Source organism: Planococcus citri, chromosome 2, assembly GCF_950023065.1.
Source record: "Planococcus citri chromosome 2, ihPlaCitr1.1, whole genome shotgun sequence".
NCBI lineage: Eukaryota > Metazoa > Arthropoda > Insecta > Hemiptera > Pseudococcidae > Planococcus > Planococcus citri.
The window spans coordinates 56,923,323-56,937,834 of NC_088678.1; the positions used below are offsets into that span (position 1 = coordinate 56,923,323).

Sequence of the window (14,512 nt, forward strand, 5' to 3'; positions counted from 1 at the left end):
GATAAAGCTACGAGTACATGCATTTAATTTCATACAAATTACCTAATTTTATTTATCTAAAACCTGATCTAAGACAACCCAAAGGAAAATAAGAAACAAAAATAGGGTCTGATCAGATCTCAGATCTGATGTGATCTAAACATACAATCAAACAGACATATTCAGATCTGATCAGATACAATCAGGATTTTTCGTTGTACCTATCTGATCAGGTCTGAACAGATTAAACCGATCAAAACTCGGATTTGGTAATAGCTAGGCATCTGATCAGATCAAATTAGATGAAGAACATCAACCAAAGAAGTCTAATAAGACCCAATCACATCTGATCAGATCCAATCAGATTCCTTCTACTGGATCTGATCAGATTTACCTAATCCATTTTAAAGTTTAATCTGAGATACGATTTGGCCAGATCAAATTGGATAAAGAAAATGTCTGTATCTGGTCTGCCTAAATACGACCAATCAGATCTGATTAGATCCAATCAGGTTTGCTCCATTGGATCTCATCAGTTCTAAACAGATGTAACCCGATCAGAGCTCTGATCGGGGAATATACATATAGGTATGAAAAAATTGAAAATATCCCGATTAGATCAGATATGATTTAATTGGACCAAACATTTCCCTTCTGATCTGATTAAATTTGATCAGATTCAATCAAGGCTGGAAAACTGATAAAACTGAAACTGAAATGTCAAAAACTTAAACTAAAATTGAATAAAAACTGAAACTGAAATTTTTTTCAGTTTTCATTCTTCTTTATTGACCATGTCTCCCTTTCTTTGCGAGTTTATTCTTCAAATTCAAACTTGAACTTCCCTTCCTTCAAACAACTCTCAAGGCTCAAATACAAAACGTCCAAATTTTAAACTGCCAAATACATGGTATCGGCGAGACAACACAATTTTTTATGTTTTTAGATAAAGGATGAAGAATTGAAAAATAGCGTCTCTAGGTGTATTTTTACTAATTTTTCCAACACAACAACGAATGACAAAACTGAAAACCAAAAAAAATTGAAAACTGAGAATTGAAATTTGAAAAGTAAAACTTGTTTTAAAAATTTTCCAGCTCTACATCTAATTAGGTTCCCTAGCTATTGAACTTGATCAGATTTGAACGGATCTAATCCGATCAAATCTGTGAAGATACGGATTTGGCCAGAATAAAGATGCCAGATCAGATCTATTTGAATCTGATCACATCCAATTAAGTTCCCTTTACTGAATCACATCAGATAAGTATGAATAGATGAGTATGCTTTAATCTGATCAAAACTTCGCGGTGCCCGATCAAATCGGATTGAGGAAATGTCTAGATCTGATCTTAACAAACAGGTCTAAACCGAACTGAAAACTGAGAATTTAAATTTGAAAACTAAAACTTTCATTTTGACTTGATCTGGTCTGAACAGATCTAATCCGATCAAAAATACGATCAGAGATTGGATCTAATCAGATGAAATTTGGTCCAAAGAATGTTCGAATCTTAGAATGTTCTGATCAAATTTGATATTGATACAACATTTTTTTACCAGATTTCAAAAATTTCTTCAAACGAACTTCACTAAATATGTTTTCATTTCTATTCAAAACCATGAGATGATTTCAACACCTCAAACTTGAAACCATTTTCATGAAAAACATTGCACTTCGTTTAACACACGCAATTCTCGCCCTTTTTTCCATCGCTCGAAATCGATTACAAGTACTTTTATAGAAGCATTTGAATCATCTCACGACCAATTTGTTCGACGATGCCAATACACAACGCAATCGATTGCAAACTTGACCCTTCGCGAAATAAATACGGATAAATGAACCGGATAAGGATAAACTTTCTCGCTCAAACTGTACCATGGACGAATGAGCTTACGATAATTATGATATAAGAATAGCTCGTATTCGCCTTCGACTCAGACACCACCAAATACCTATCTACTCGTACTTCGCGTAGCACCCACGCAAATAAAAATAAAGCTTCGGATAACTTACCTCTATTTTTTTTCTTCGTTCGCTGGCGTATTCTTTATCTAGTTTTCGACAACGATAATTCATGTGCTTGGTGGCCCTGAACAACATTGTACAGTATAGGTAATGCCGAACTATACCCATCATACATATAAAACACGACGAATAATTTGTATGTTTCGTAATTCTACCACATCGGAATTTAAAAATGCTTCCCTAGCGAATAAACTACATCGAAGATGAGCCAGAGAGTGTAGACTACAGCACGGTAGCTATGTAGTAACTACAATGAAAACTTTCACACGATTCTAAAAAGTAACAAAGTTTTCTTCGCTTTGGAAGCGTGCTCGGAATGTCGAATAAGTGAAAATTTTCTACGATTGATGAATAAATTTTTATTACGATTTCCAACATTTCTTTCGACACTCTACCTGATGTTAATTAATAAAATAATGGAGTATTTTTTTTCTGAAGTAGGAATGCATTGAAATGGGTAGGACAATTCAAGGCTGTCTTTTTCTAGATAACAAAACGCACAAAAAAATATTATGGAAAAATTCCATTTTCATAATAAATTGAACTGTTTGCTGGTTTTCAGATACCATCCGACGATAACATTATTCTATAAGAGTATACAAAGGTTCGCGTCTCTTAAATAAGAAATTAAATTCAAAATGACGTCTACTCGTACACAGACGACAGTACGGTACTGCAAGGGTTGTTTATAAATACAATGATATGGCGCGTTTCGCTCATTCGCCGTATACTAAAATAAACAATTCAAATTAATAAAACACTCGACGTAGGTACCCGACGACGACGGGTAAAACCTGTCAACTAACCATTCCAGTCGTTCGAAAGTATACGCGTCTTTTTGTTGGCGAAAAAAAATTACTTTTCTTGTCATCCCGATGGACCAAAAAGCGCGTAAAATATACGAGACCGTATAGTCGTGTCAAATTAACGTATATTTTATATAATCCGCGCGGATATACGAGTATTATACTTACGCAGACGCGAATTTGTAAAAGCTGGCTCTTAACGAAGTACATGTCAAATCTTTTGAAAGATTATGAATTACTTTTAGCTTTAGTATACCGAACATTAATCGAGTCCCCCATATCCAGTCATCATTTAAACTACACGAATACGATAGCATTAATCAAATATCATAAACAATATCCAACGATTATTTCAGCTGTCGTGCATTTTTTTGCCTTTGTCGAAGACATCTCCGTTTTTGGTACAGTCTTTTACTACGTCGTTGGTCTGTTACATGTGAGAGTCTTTAAGCCAACGCTGTATACAGAAATTCTAGATTCGTTTTAAACTGTCATTTAATAAAAAGTGGACGCAAGAAATCGTTAATATTTCTCCTCCGCCAATTTCAGATTGTACGTAATTACGAGAGTGAAATTCAAAATACAACCATTTGTCCTACAATGACTGCTTTTAAGATTCATATCGTGACAGTTAAGTATACTTAAGCCCACCAAGCATATGTGTAGGCTACGTATCGATACACGATGTTTTGAAATCCTAGAAATTATACGTACCTAAGTACATAAATTCAACATCGTGTCACAATTTTTGCAATTTTTCAAATAAATGTCCATTTAAAGAACCACTGCCTACGCAATTTGTTGACAAATTGAGATGAAAATATGATGAGAAGTTATCATCAATATTAGAACATCCTGTACCCTGTCAGATGCCATCTTATCCTTTTTTCAATTTGAATTTTGAAATCACTCCCTCTACCACCACTTCTTCGAACTCAACTGTGACCAAGTACATTTCTCCTGCTATGAAATAAGGCACCATACAATTACAAATGAAAAATATTTACTGATGTAAGGCATACTTAAATAAATTCTTTAGGAGTAAACATTCGAGGATAACTACCTACTCATAAGTTGTATTAAATTGTTTTAAATTTCTTCAAGCTGCATTAAATTCAACATTTTTAGTGGTAAGATGAAAACATTGTCAACTTCGTTCTGCAAGATTCACGGGGAGCAGCCGAATAAAAAAATGTCGTGATTTGACTCGTGGTTCGAATTATTTTTTTAGCTGCTCATGAATCACGCTCACAGATCATTTTTTTGCTCCTCGTTCTCTTCTCTTCAGTACTTACCTTACATTAATTTTATTTATGCATAATTTTCTTTGAATTTTGAGATATCTATACTTTAGCAACTTTAAATGATGTTTCAAGCAATTTTTATCAAGTTCGCTACATTTTTGTTAAAATTTCAACTTTTTTTTTGAAAAAAATTCGCAATACCGATCTTGAAGTTATAATTGCAGTTCATATAATTTTTGTGAAATCTTGGGTTTTCCAATTTTATTATAGGTATGTGACCAATTTTTTTGATAGGCTCAATGATAATCTACAATATTTTCACGAGATGTCTCAATTCTGAGATTATAGTTTACCGATTTTAATGATTTTGAATTGTTTTTATGTCATTTTAACAAACCTCAACATTGTTTTATGCAATTTTTGCTAAATTTTGCCTAGCTGTACAAAAATGTCATCACTTTTTGACAATTATTTTGGTGTCAATATTATATCCCATTTTTGTTGAATTTGGCTGAATTTCATAATTAAGTATGCTTTCAATGATTTTTTATTGATTTTATGGAATTTTTTAAATACATTTTCATGTTTAAAATATTTTCTAAAATTTCATCAGTTTTTGGTATTCTTAAAAAATGTTACATTATAATGCTTTTTCAGTGGTTTTTTTTTTTGCTATTTTTCAGCTTTTTATACATGTTTTACACTGTTTCTGTTTAATTTCAATAAATTTTTTCAAATTCATCAATTATTGGCAAATTTTAATAATTTTTGAGCTTTCATGTGTTTTTGTGTCATTTTAAACACTTACTTTTATTCTATTTCTAGTGAACTTTGCAAAGTATTCCTGAAATTTCATCGGTTTTTGGTGGTTTCAATAATCTCAATTCTTTTGAAAATGTCTCTTAATAAAACCCATACAGGAGAGGAGGCAAAAATCACCTGGCAAATTTGCAAAATTTGAAAAAAAAAATTTCCAAAATTTAACTTTTTTCAATTATAACGCGAAAATGTTTAGTGTAAGTGCTCGAAATGGTCACCACTGACCCTAATACACTTTAAATAATGTTTTTCGACGGATTTGACAATACGAGTGAGTATCATGTGGTCTTCATATCAAAATGAAACACTACAGAAAAACGGAATTCGCGCATTTCACGAAATTTTGATTTTTTGAGAAAAACTCGAAAACTAAGCATTTTAGAAAAAAACTAACGGCATTAAGTCGATTGGAAATGTAATTCTCTACAATTTTCCTCGACTTCATTTTTCCGTAGAATGCTTTTTTCCGCCTCCAGATCACTTTTAATGAAACCAAACAACTCCAATTTTTTTCCAAACATTGAAATGTAGAACTCATTTTTCCAAGAAATCTCATTAAACACGAAAAACGCAACAAAAAGCACCGATATTACAGTAAACATATTCCCAACCAGTCGCGTTGCTAGGCAACGTGGTGTTAAGCGAAGCTACAGCAGTAAAACTGACACATGCGCCGTTTGTTTCGGCGCCAGGTGACTTTTGCCCCCCCCCCCTGTATTTAATCAAAAATGATTCAAAAATTGCATAATTCGAATCACTTTTCAGAACCAATGCTTTGTGATTTGAAGTTATGAATTACGAATCATTAATTCGTGAAAAGCAGTTAAGACATTTAAAAAAAAATAGTCATTCATGATTTGTAATTTAGAATCATTTACTTATAACTAATGCTGCAAGAAAAATCGGCAACTTTCGAAATTATCACTACCTTTATGATTTTTAAAAAATAGGTAGGTAGGTAGGTACTAAGAGTAAAATTGTTTACATTAACACGAGAAAGTAGGTATAAAAATAAGGTATAGATTTTGAAAAAAAACACAGAAATCGTCGGCAATGCAGGTAATAAATACATAAGGTACTACACAACTGGTAGCTTTATTATGGATAAAAAAAGTAACTTAGTTTAGAACCACTGCGAATCTCGCCGGTAGGCAGGTATTTAATAAAGATGAATTTTTTAAAAGCGTTCGCTCATAAAATAATGATGCTAAGATTGTTTAAATTTTAAAATTATTCAAAAAAATTCGTTTTAAAAAAGCCGAATAATTTAAATACGTAATTTCGTGAGCGAGTTAACACAGAGAAAGATTTCCTTTTTACGTATTATAAAACGTCCTAAAAGAAAAAGATTCTCGTATTATATGTAACCGTATGGCTGGAATTGATTGTCTCAGACAAGCTCAGCTCATGGTAATAAACGGTATAAGAAATATTGCACATGAAAACGTGAGCAAGTATATCTATCTCATACCTACATTCGAGTCTTCTTAATCAAACTTAGATAATTTCTTATAACGAAAAACGATGAACGCTGAAATCATATCATTCCAGAGCACTCGAACCGGGCGTCAAAGATTAAAATATTAAAATTTCACTGAACCGTAATCGCGCGAATAATCCGAGCGAAAAAGTTTATCGAAGAGTGCCTTTAGCTTCGCGTGAGTTGGGAAACAGCCGTGGAGAAAAATCGCATTAGGATTTTTTTTCTCTCCTTAACGTGTTTATTTGTCGAATAGAATTGCCAAAATCGAATGCACTGAAAATCTGACACATATGGAAGTACTCTATCTCTACTCTTTGCGATGCGTAGATGTACATACGAGTATATCGAAGAGTCTATAAATTGCTCGGTGAATTGATAGCTGTCAAGATTTACATTAATGGAAAAGTGATAGTTGTTCGTTTAACCAAATCGAATACTGCTGGGTGTAGGTTTTACCTCGTATATTATGTTTATTCGTACATTTCCTGTATATTTATTTTTATTTTTATTCATTTTTTTTTTTTTTTGTTCAAAATTTCCCTCGAATATAATTCATAAATTTTACAAATGCAGTGCACGAAACCTCTAAATATCCCGCAATACTAGTTGATGTAGCTGGGTACCACAGCGTCATGTATCTACGAGTAAAATGCTTTTCAGCAGTATACCATATTATACCTGTAATTTTCTTTTGCCGTTCATTTACTTAATGGATCTAGACAGGTTAATAATTAATTTTCGTTTTTCAATAACGCTATCTCGGTTGGGTTGGCTTCTGCTAATGTCAGATCGCATAGTATCGTTTTAATCCGTTGAAAATTTACATTTGAAAAATGAAAGTTTTAGCGAACTATGATTTTCACGAAGCTAATTTTTTTTCTTGAAGGAAAGTATAGTTTGGTCGATCGTGATTATTATACCCAAAATATATTGATAGATGGATTATGTAATTTAAAAAGTCATACCCAAGTAATAATAATAAATTATGAAATCAATATTAAAGTGTGTTGCAATAGGTAAGTAATTAGACTGTACCTACAAGTGTAGAGGATTAAGCCTATGCACATTATTATTTTTCCTCAAGTGACTGAAAAAATATCCAACAATGAGGAATCTTGAAATGTGTTGTTCAATGCGTTTGAATCAAAGTGGAGTTGAAGATTAAATCATTGCAAAAGGATTATTGAGAAAAAATTGACGAAACTTAAAAAAAGCCTATATATTACCGTCTTCAAAAATTAAAAACACCCCAATCAAATTTCAAAATTAAAAAAAATTGAAAATAGGAAATTAGAACGGTCTTTACGTTTATCATAATTTTCTTCTCGAAGAGGTCATTAATTTGATTTCAAGTTAAATTTTAGATGCTGAAATTAAGTTTAAGATTTTTTAGTAAATTTTTAAAAATTCAGACAGCGTTTTCCATTTTTTGCGAAAACATCAAAATTTGATCAAGTTGAAACAGACTGGAGAAATTTTTAGTTTATTTTCTATTTTCAACCTTCTGAATCAATTATTGGTATTTTCAGCGACTCTGCGGACCCTCCATCAAATTTTAGAATTTTGCACTTTCGGAGAAATTTCCATACAGTGTGAAAATGAAATTTGGTGCCTATGAACTCGGATTTACCATCTTTTTTACTACTTTGATCGATTTAGGGACATACAAAATCCATTTCTGCCAACTATAACCCATTTTTCATATCTACATATTTTGATGTTGTTGTTGTTTTTTATCAACTGAAAAATTAAAAAAATTGACGGAGACTCCAGAATGGCTCAAAACGGCCACTAATTGATTGGAGAGGTCAAAAACGGCTATGAACTAATGTTTCCGTTACCAAGATCAACATGTTTGTAAAACAGTAATTTTTCACATTTTTCTCAAAAATAATCTTGGATTTGAAGGGCAGAAACAGGTTTTGAAAATTTATGCCGAAATTGATACTCGTAAAAAGGGTCACAAAAAACGCTGTGTTGAGTCAATATTTTGGACTCGTTTTATGCAATTCTTTCAAAATTAGAAATTCAAATATAATTGAAGGCTCCAGAACCTGGAATCGAAACTTCAACCAATCGATTCTCAGGTTGAAAATATGACATACGAGTAAACTAAATTTTAGCTTCCTATTTCAATTTTACTTTAATTTAATTTAATTTTTTGAAATGAAAAGTAGTTCAATGTAAATTTTTAAAAATTCATCAAGAATTAATCGAAAAATGAATTTTAGTTTTTGAAATTGGCCTCGTGATGAACTTTGGATGTTCTACCAATTCTTTTTTACCTGATCTATTAATTTTTATGACTCTTGAGGCCTCCCTTGTGAGGCTTGTTTTCTCTCCTCATCTGGAGGTGGATGGTGCATACTTTTACTTTGGACTATGAAGTCAGATTTCAATTGACCCTCCGTTGATGTACATCCAGAAGGGCTCATAAGTCTTACGGTGATTGGATCTCATCAAAAAATACTCGTCTATTCTCTTTTTAATGCCAAAAGTGGGATTAATTAATTTTCATCAAAACAATCAGGCATCTAAATTTTCAAAAATCAAATTTTTGACCAATGTTTCTCACACAACTGTTTATGACGAACAAATAAATATGCTGTTTGACAAAATGGTCTATCTACGGAATTGAAAGCAGTGTTGGCAAATAAAGTTCCCATGATACCCTAAAAATTCAATAAATTTTTACCTCCAGCTCCTTCAATCTCAATGATCATTTACCTACTGATAACACCTCATTTCATGCTTGTCTCCAGAAGTTACACCAAACTTCTTGCTGTTTTTTTTTTCTTACTTAGATTGAAAAAAAACAAACCCACACAATTGCTCATGTTTACATAACTTCGTAAATTTTGGAGGAAGTCTTATATTAGGAGAAAATCTTTTCCGCTAGTCTCGAAAAATCATGCCAGAGTCATTTCTTTCGAATCTTTAATTTTTTGCCACCTCTGAAAAATCTAAATCATGAAAGATGGGTAAAGAAATGTGGATAAATGAGGAAGGGGAATTTTTGAATACACTATACTTTTTATTTTGCTGCTCAAGCAAGTAGGTAGTAGGTACTGTCAAGGGGAATTTTAAAAAAATCAAATCGCATAAAAGTGAAAAAAAATCTTGAAATTGAGTGATCGTACTGATCGTAATTTATTTTTGGTTTGATTCATTTAAAAAAAAGAACCAACGGTTCAGAATTACCTTCAGACATTTATAAGCATACCTACTTTGCTCATTGACACAACTGTTATCAAAAAAAATGTTGACAATTTGTACACAGGTGTGTTTGTGTTCCAAACAATTTTCCTTTTATGAGGTTATCGACATCATCGTAAGTACATCGCACTGCCAGACTTTTTAATCAAATCAAATAATCTAATTGTAAAAACTCATTATCGAACTTAAATTCAATTCGCCACAATCATATCGGAATTACATCCAATCAAATTGAAAAAAATATATTCCCCACAATACGTGGGACTATTTTAATGGTCAGGAAAAAAAATATGGAAAACAACATCGCGATAAGCTAGGTAAACACTAAAAATAAAAAACTAGTCTATACTTTCAAACAGGAAATTTATTTTGCGAAAAAATCGACAGGTTAGCAAGTTTTTAATCGTTAATCTGACCTTTAGGCTGAAAAAAAAAGACTCGTTGGCGTACCGACGAAAAAATCAAATAACCGCGAGTAATCCGATTACGCCGCCTTTATGTTTACACGCGAATAAGAAATTTCACATTGAACAAATATGAAGATGAAAATTACAAAAAGTAAATGGGATTTTTCGTTTACATGTGCGGCGAGCGAATGGACGTAATGAAAATTTCATTTCTAAGCTGTTTTTTTTTTTTTTACTTCTTTTACGCTCGCTCATAGCAACGAAAACGCGAATGCAAATATCATACGTGAATTTTCATACTGAAGCAGGGCACGAGTAATAATCGCTAGAAAGAGAGAAAAAGCTTATTCAATTTATTCCAGCGATCTTCACTAATCCGGCGGACTGACGACGACCGACGCTCAGGCTTACGTATCAACCAGCTTTAATATTATTTTGCTACATATCGTATATAGGTACAAATTATGCGCGTACTAGATCAAGGTATACATATACCTGCACACTGCGCCCAGTAATTTATGATAATTTTATCAAATTTTTTAAAAATCCTGCGGCGTGTCTACAAAGGTAGGTACGTAGAATAAAAAATACGCGCTTTGAAAAATTTTCATGTATAAAAATATGTAAGTAACTAAGCGAATACGAAAAAATCACATCAAAGGATTAATGCGCGACGTGTCTTAATAAATCCGTTCGCGCTTTGGTTGATTTCTTTTTTTTTTCAAAATGTCAAACAAATAGTGAAAATTTATGTCAATGCTTTTCTTCACCATTTGCATATGCACGAAGTACCTACGACGTCGACATGCGATGCTGGCTGCATATGCTAGAGGCAGCGACGACCGACGACGTCTCGTAGATGATACGTAGTATAGAATCTCTGAATAAATCATTAATAATTAGAGGCACGAACGAACGAAGATGACGAAGTAAAGAAACAACAACGAGACGACATAGTCGTTGAAAAATTTCTCGCGGGTGAAAAAAAAATTATACAGAAGTTCATTGTTTTGATATTTATAACGAAGAAAGATACTTACGACAAGTATAAGGAGCAAATCGATAAAACAGGTGACCGATGAGGTGAACTTTTAAACGCTGTGCAAAGTTATAATTGTAAAAGAAACTTTATTGCATAAGATTTCCACTTTCCACCTAGCACCTCGTTCCTTACTCGACGTCAAGTACCTTAGTATAATAAATTTCCACCAGCACAAAAGATACAAGCGATTTCGGTATTCTCTTTTATGCGGCAAGGCGGCTCGTTAAAAAATTCAGCACCTCTGAAATGTTGCGACGCGTCGCAATACCTTTACCTACAGTACCTTTCTTTCCATCGCTCGTGTTTCTCTCCCTATAGCCGATGAAACGAATCCACCAGCGATAAATGGTTATAAATTCGGATTCGCAGTAAATATAGGCTAAGTATTACGGCTAATCTTCTCAATTAACGATTAAGTAGCTGCTTTCCACTTCGCATACAGTGCCTGCCTTCACAATTTGCAATTCAAAATTCACTTCGGTGCTTAGTTCGTCGTCAATTTTGAAAATTCACCGTTTCTGAATTTACGAGCAGGATACGGCTTATATAGTCTATGACTCGGATGTTTGAGAAACCAAATGGAAAATTTTCACAGGATGAATCGAATGACGTGAAATTTCTTCTAAATGATATATTGAAAGCATCTATCACTGACATGCCGCAAATGTTGAAACATTTCGTGAAAAAAATTTACAAAGGAACGAAAACTTACGGGAAATAGAAGAAAACAAACGTTAGGTAAGGTTACCCTAAAGCGTAATAAGGCTTTCTTTGAGCATCAAAAAAATAATACGGAAATACTGTAGGCGTATCCAAGTTAAACAAAAATCATAGGTACTTACTAAATTCAATAACGGAAATAAACTCACTTATTTTATTAAAAAATAACAAAAGAATGACGAATTTTCTATTGGGCTTACTTCTTGCGCTTGTGGATGTAAATATTACCTATATAACCTTTAGTTGATTTTAAAACACATCACGTGGCAAAGTTTTGCGTTAAAAAAATAGCGGAGAAGGTACAAATATGGACCCCCCTTTTGTTTTTCGGCTTCAAAGGGTAGAAACAATGCTCGGATTTTTTTTCAAACAAATCATTCGAAAGGCCAAAGACTGTAGTTTATTAGGTTAATTTTTTTCATGTTGAAAATCCACAAGGCAATAAGAAATTCAAAGCAGTTGTAAAAATGGATAAAAATACGCCCCCCCCCCCAAAAAAAAATGCTGAAAGTTATAGGAATATTGTACACAATCGTATTCAAACAAGTTTATAAACTTCAAATGCATGGGAAAAAAACATTAATTTTCAGGTAAACCAATTACCTACTTGTTGCAACTTTCAAATTTGTTGCCATAACGTTGTATTTTTTGGGTACTAGCTTAAAACCATACTTCTTCGATTTCATGTCTGCATACCCGGGGAAAAAAGTTCAAACTTGGCCATACATGATCATGTATGACGACTTCATACATGATCATACTAAAAAATTGTCCCCTACATGCTCATGTATGGATCATTTGTATGAAATTGCATGTTTTATATCATACATTTTATTCTATAATCTAGAAAAGTGTCTATAATCTGGAAAAATGTCTGAAATTCATTTATCCACATTTGTCTTGCATTCTTAGCACATCGTATGTACTTATACCATTCAGCAAATCATCTCGTATATTTTATACTGACAAGTGTTACAAATACAACAATATAGATAACACTCGTGGCCCCAAGATAGGGCAAAAGCCTCCCCCAGCCTGCACCATTCTTTCCTGTCCTGGGCGATCTTTTGAAAATGGTGATGGGTCAGTAGTTTCCTAAAGTGATCCCTCCACCTAGCCCTCTGTTTCCCTTGACTTCTTGCCCCTGTATTGAACCCAGTGATGGTTAGTTACCGGTAATTTATAATTGGGTAACTTACCAGTAACTTACCAGTAAGTTACCGGTAATTTAAGTAACTTATAAAGTTTCACCAAAATGGTTCAGAAGATCAGAATTGAGATGATGGTTACCATAAAATCATCCAAATCTCCCAACAACTGACAGAAATGTCTAGGGACTTGAGCAGATTTCCCAATTTCCCCAATTCTGCTTATTTGGGCTAGGGCCTAGGGCAGAACGAAAATTTCTGCCCCTCTCACTAATTCTTCAAAAAATTCCTGATCAAAGCACACCCCAACAATAATTTTCAAAAAAAAAATAATAATTATTGAATTGATGATTTCTCAAATTTTTTTCAAAATTCCTTCACATTCAAAAATGAAAAATAACTATGTAAATAAATTTTAAAAAGACATGTAAAATGCTTGATTATTGATTTTGGCAATTTCTGGAATTCCTTCACTTCTCAAGCAATTTTTTCTCCTTCAAAAACCTTGGAAAATTTGATAGCTGTGAATGCGGAAATTCTTCAATTTGAAAAGTAAACTAAAATCAGTTTTGAATCATGATGTGAGATTGTGAGATACTGAAATTTGGATTTCAAACCACAGTTTTTCAGGAATTCCTCACAAGAAAAACCTATACAGCAAAATTTAAGAACAAAATTAGGTATGGCATGGCAAAGAAATCACATTTTCTCAACATCAATCATCAATAATTTCTAATCATTTCTTAAGTTTAAGTTCAATCCACACAGACACAGCATTCAAAAAGAAAAAAAAACACAACTTTTGAAGTTTTGATGATTTTTGTTGTATCTAGACAGCTCTAGGAGCTCATGCAAACGTCCAAAATTACCCTTGTCAACATTTCTATTGAAAATTTATAAAATAACCGCGGTAACTTATGGTAATTTATGTCATGGTAACTTACTGGTAACTTACCGGTAAGTTCTCGGGTAAGTTACCGCGGTAAGTTTCCATGCATCACTGATTGAACCAGAAAGTGACGTTTTGTGTCCCATCTGTAGTGTCCACAAACCTGGAAAACCTGGAAACGTTAGGGAATTTGGTCAGCCTGGAAAAGTAATGGAAAAGTCCGGGAATTTTGGAAATTCACAGCATTTTTTACTCAAAATTCTAGAAATTTTATGAAAGGTTACTTCAAACAGATTTTTCCATTTCTTATAATGAAAAAAAATTCACTTTTGCTTTGCTGAGGCAATTTTTTCGCTGGTCAGTTTTGTCATAAATTTCCAAATTCCCAGGAAGTTTTGTTTTTTGCAAAAATTGTTGAAGTCTTGCATTTTATCAACTTATGAGTTGAGAGTATCATTAATAAATCTGAAAAGACGAGAAGAAGAGAAGATGAAACGATGAAAAGACGAAAAGACAGATGGAAAGACATCCCATGTGAAAAAATACCAAAAGTTTCAAACAATAACCAATAGGTATTTTCGTCATACTTTTGGCTCATATCGAAAAATTCAATTTTTGACTTTTTTTTTAGGTCCATATTTTGGGAAACCATGAAAAGCTATCGAGGTCTGGTTTGCGGCAAAAATGTTGCATTTTACTTCTTAATTGACTGGCATGCTTGAATTTA

The 14,512-nt window shown here is 32.9% G+C and overlaps 1 protein-coding gene across 2 annotated transcripts in view; it reads right to left on the bottom strand.

Moving 5' to 3' along the window:
• The window catches only part of LOC135836612 (uncharacterized), a 196,816-nt gene that overhangs the window by 101,567 nt on the left and 80,737 nt on the right, over positions 1-14,512 (bottom strand). The window contains exon 3 of one of the 2 annotated variants that reach the window (XM_065351550.1): positions 2,000-2,075. The exons of the other annotated variant lie outside the window; for it this stretch is intronic. The gene's annotated coding sequence lies outside the window, so the exon portion shown is untranslated. The remainder of the gene's footprint in view (positions 1-1,999; positions 2,076-14,512) is intronic. 2 annotated transcript variants of the gene reach the window in all.